The sequence below is a fragment of the Glossina fuscipes genome, unplaced genomic scaffold (assembly GCF_014805625.2).
Source record: "Glossina fuscipes isolate IAEA_lab_2018 unplaced genomic scaffold, Yale_Gfus_2 0, whole genome shotgun sequence".
Lineage (NCBI taxonomy): Eukaryota > Metazoa > Arthropoda > Insecta > Diptera > Glossinidae > Glossina > Glossina fuscipes.
The window spans coordinates 2,798,375-2,803,444 of NW_023998414.1; the positions used below are offsets into that span (position 1 = coordinate 2,798,375).

A 5,070-nucleotide genomic window follows, 5' to 3' on the forward strand; every position below is an offset into this window, starting at 1 on the left:
CGCTGTTTAGAGTATTTATTTATTACCATCTCCAAGGTATAACAGTTTTTAATAGATTTTGTAACAATATTCGATCAGTCGGTTCTTCGGTTATTTTCGGTTTATTTTCCAATCTATAAGACAATTAACATATATACATATATATATATTTATATATATATATATATATGGAGCGGATGCATACGCTATCAAAGCATGTTACGTTTATACTAAAGTGTTCATAAGAGAGTAACCGAATAATAGGTATTCATCGATTCGTTCTAAGCTGCGTATCATTTTTGTTGATTTTCTTGTTTGTTTTTTTTTTTTTTTTTATGTACGGTTTTATAACTAGTATGAGACCTTCCTCACGAGAGCCAGTTTTTATTTTTGAATACTTTAAAGGTCCACAACAAAGTTATATATGTATGAGAGTTTGTTTGTATGTATGCGAGGCATGCAATGCATAGTCAGCACTGAGTTTAATTTTAGTTCATTTATACGTTTTGTTTAAAGTTGTTGGTTAACGGCGTGTTGACTGACGATTTTTTTTTTTTTTTTTGTTTTGCTTTTATTAACGATCGGTTCGGTGTTACAACTCTCCTTTTCTTTTTCTTTTTTTCGTATATGTATAAAAATATATTTATGTGTGCATGCGTGTTTGTATGTGGTGTGCGTGTGCGCGATATATATTCATATATCGCTGTACAAGTGTGCATACGTTTTTTCTTGCGGTGTTGTTTTCTATATAAAAATTGAAATTTCATGAAATAATCTTAAGGAAATTTTAAATAAATTACGGACAACGAGGTTTTATTCATTCAAGTACCATTAAAATGTCATTTTTATTAAAGGTTTCAATGCAATGCTTGCTTATGTGTGCTAATGCTGTCTGTTATGCATTTACTTTAATTAGTTAATTGATGCCTTTTGAGCGAAAGAGATAACGAAACTTAACGAGAAACGCATAAAATCACTGTGCAAGCAGCGACTTCGACTTGGATTGAAAATATATATATACAAAAAAAAAAAGTATTATTAAAAAATTTCCTCTCTTAACTTTCAATTCGTTTAAACTAATGATGGATTTTTTTTTTTTTTTTTTAACTTCATGTCGAAACAAATTGTGAAATTTTTTTTTTTTGTTCTTTTTAATGAACTTCTCTACGAAGTTTAGTGAAATTTTTCATTATTTTCTCTCTTACTCCTTTCTACTAAAAAAAAAAAAAAAAAAAAAACAAACAAACAAACAACCAAACCAAGCAATATAAAAAAAAAAAAGAAACCAGATAAACATACATACACAAATGCAAAAGCATTTTCTATGTGTAACAATAAAGATAAATCAAATAACAGCAACAGTAGAAAATGAATAACAACAACAACAAGTTTATGAGAAATTCAACAGATGACATCCGTGCAAACATGTTTATCGCATTTATAGTGTATGTGTATGTTTGTGTGTGCGTGTGCACGCATGTATACGGATTCGTGTGTTTTCACAGCAGATTCTCTCTTTTCAAGTAATACACGCACACACACATGCACACACACACACACGTGCGCACACGCACACACATATACAAAACAAACTGAGTAATCATCATGATTTTCTCTAACAATTCTTGCTGTAAATACACAGACTCTATTTTAACATATAAAGAGAGAATTTCTTTTTTTTTTGACTATAAAATTGTTAAGTGTTCGTCGTCTTTTTGTTGATACATTTATTTGCTTTCATTTACTTGAGCACAAATTAAAACAATAATATGCGATAAATAAATAAGTAAAAAATCTGCTTAATTTGCTTAAAAAAAGTAAAATGAACGTTTTCATTTCACTCTCACCACCTATAATAAGCCATTCCACCCATATTTGCAAGATCCAGAAATGCTTTTCTTCTTCTTCTACTTCTTGTTATTACTATTATTATTAAATTGTAAGATTGAAGTCTTAAAGCACAGGCGCATCGAAGGCTATCGGTTTTTTCAGAACCCTAAAAAAAAAAATCCTACATACGTATGTATGTATATATTTAATTTAATTTGAAATGAAAATATTGCTCTTGAAATTTAAGAGATTTTTTATTGAACGCGGTCCCCATCAAATTCTTATTTTCTGGATATGTGCATGTGGCATGTTGCGCCGTTTCATTTCGAACTGATATTTTAAGATATAAACGTCTTGCAAACCTTTCTGGACTTGCAGGCGAGTTGATTGCTCAGAGCTGTTAAAATGTTGTCCTACTTGACAAGATAATAATCTGCATCGATAGTAACTATCACGTCGTGGCTTATATTAAAAGGGAGTCCTTTTAAGATGAATTTGTGAATCTCTCTCGTTGTTTCATCCCAAAAAAGTACTGAGTTTCTGTACTTCCTAAAGTTTCCTGTTCTTAGAAAGTCAGTCGATAAATTCAAATCATCAGCGACGCATTTCGCGCATGCAACTTAAATACGTTCTTTACACTCTTGTACACATTTGCCTTGTTAGCACAGGACGTAAAATGTTGTGCACACATGGATTCCAATTTATGCGTAAGAGATTTTTTTTTTTTTTTTTTGTCTAAACCAGGAGTTGGCAGCTTTTTTCATCAACGGGCCAAATTTAATTTTCATATCACAACAGCGGTCGGATTATACGCTATATCCGAGTAAATTGAATTATTTAAAATTTTGAACGTAGGCCGCGGCTTGTCTATGCCTGATCTGAATGTTTCCCCCGATCTTCAACTAACGCTAGCAAACATAATTTTGAAAAAATTTTGAAAATTTTTACGCGCTATAATCGAGTAACATAAATATCATTATCTAGCCGTAGCAAAAAGCAAACGAAAGTGTCTTCAAAAAAATCTTGTTATTATTTCTATTTTTTTGTTCGACTATAGCGGCAAGTAGTGACAACAACAAATAGAATATTTAATTTATTCATATTATCAATAACTTCAAGTCATAGCCATAAATTGATCTTAAAATTTCCCCCAATCTGGGCTCTTCTCTCTCGTCTTGTATGCTAAGCCCTAATATTCGTTGCATTCTTGCCATTTATTTGAGCTAACTATCGTTGTGAAACTTAATTCGTCTTATAAAAGGCTTCCGAAAAACATAGATAAAAGCATTGAGGCGAATTGGAAAAAGAATCTAAAACAATTTGGATTAATTAACTTATAGGTCTGCTTACGACTATTAAGATGAATATACCATAAGAGAATGAATATGTACTTCTAACTTCAACATAGTTTAATGCAAAATATCTGTAGCTTAGTGTATTTTTAAGTGTCTTAAACTCACACCAAATGGACTTATGGCCAGTATACTCACTAATATATTAAGTTTATAACTTTTACTATGCATTACAATTTTTTTTTTATATTTACTACGGCAGGTACATATACCTAATCCTTTTTTTGCGCGATAGATACGTTCCCAAAAAATTCGTGTAAAAAAAGATATTTGCTAAATGGAATATATACAGCAAAACAATATTAAAAAAATTCTTGTTAGAGTTCACTAAAGAATTTATTTCGTGCTTACACATTTTAATTCATTAAATTCGTGTAAAAAGAGAATTATTTATTAAAATTAAGCGAATTTTAATCAAAATTTATATATATAGATATATTTATATATTTATTTATTTTTTTTTTTTTGATATTACCAATCGCTCAAGAGATGTTGTCTCCTATTCGCTGATTTAATGGTTAGAAAGAAGTGAGGAAGGTGATAGGGAATTGTGCCGAATCGGAAAGCTTTACGTCCTTAGTGACTATGAACACTCATTATAGCTGCCGCTCTTATCGATTCGGCTACTCAGGGGGATATAGATTGGCATACAGGCTTTAATCGATAAGAATAAGAATATGGATTTAACAGCAAAAAAAAAAAAAGGATTGACATTCCTATAAAAATTTAAAAAAAAAACTAATTTATTTTACTTTGTTATTTGCCATTATACAAAAATATTTATAATTGCAATTCAATATACATATGTTTGAAATTGAACCCCCTCATTTGAAAATGTTAAGATTACCAAGGAAAGTATTTTTTATATTTTCTTTCCTTTTCGGAAAATGACATTTGAACAATTGTTTTATGTAATCACTTGTGGGTTATTTTTTTATTCTAGAAAAACACTCTGCATCATCTATTGATCTGAATGATTGACTGATATATGCAAATTAGATAGCAGTTGTTTTTTTTCTAATTACCGGTCTGTTTTTTTTTTTTTTTTTTTTTTTTTTTTTTTTTTTTTTTTTTTTTTATCTCAAAAATGTAAAATGTCGTCATCACTATAGAGCATTGATGGGAATCTTTATAACTGTTTTGAAATATCTCGAGATTTATATGAATTTTTTTGTAAATACACGCGTTATTTTTCAATAAATGACATATTTGTTACGTATGTTACGTTATTCCTATGTGTACGAGATGTTCACACGCTTAGTTAACATGTTGCGTTTCCAGCATTCTCGTATATTTTTTATATTAAAATATTGTTTCAATCGAAATGTATTTAAGTAAATACATTTTTTCTTAAAGGTTTAGATATACGATTTGCCAACGATACGATACGTTGTTGTCTAATCGCGAGTCATTAAACTTTTATAAAGAGAACAAAGATTGTTACAAGGATCGTTACAGTACTTTCTCTCTCTTTCTCTCTCTCAATTTCCAAAAGTCCCATTGGCTTGATATAAATTCTCCTTAAGAGATTTATTAGCACAACGTTCATCTCCCATGCATTTCTGTGAAAACCAAAAATTACAAAATTACAAAAAAAAAAAAAATTAAACGTAAATCTACATATGGATGTATGTATGAAAGCAAAAATTCTAGCAAAGAACAGATTTCATGGTTAACTCTATAATTTTTACATAGCTTTCTTCTCTTTCTTCTTCATACTTGTAAGCGTTGTCTGCAGATACGCTTGTGTGCGTGTGTTTGTATGCATTCATATACGTTTGCGAAAAATCAAAAGTAAACATATATCTGATGATATTCACGTAGAGAATTGCAAAATGTTTGTTTATCAAATGATTTATGAAAGCATATACATATGTATATATATATATATATATATATATATATATAT

The 5,070-nt window shown here is 29.5% G+C and overlaps 1 protein-coding gene across 2 annotated transcripts in view; it reads left to right on the forward strand.

The window, feature by feature from the left end:
* The first annotated feature begins 619 nt into the window (after positions 1-619).
* The window catches only part of LOC119644673 (cytospin-A), a 16,306-nt gene continuing 11,855 nt past the window's right edge, over positions 620-5,070 (forward strand). Inside the window, exon 1 of one of the 2 annotated variants that reach the window (XM_038044342.1) lies at positions 620-804. The gene's annotated coding sequence lies outside the window, so the exon portion shown is untranslated. The remainder of the gene's footprint in view (positions 805-5,070) is intronic. The other variant, XM_038044343.1, reaches the window with a different exon arrangement.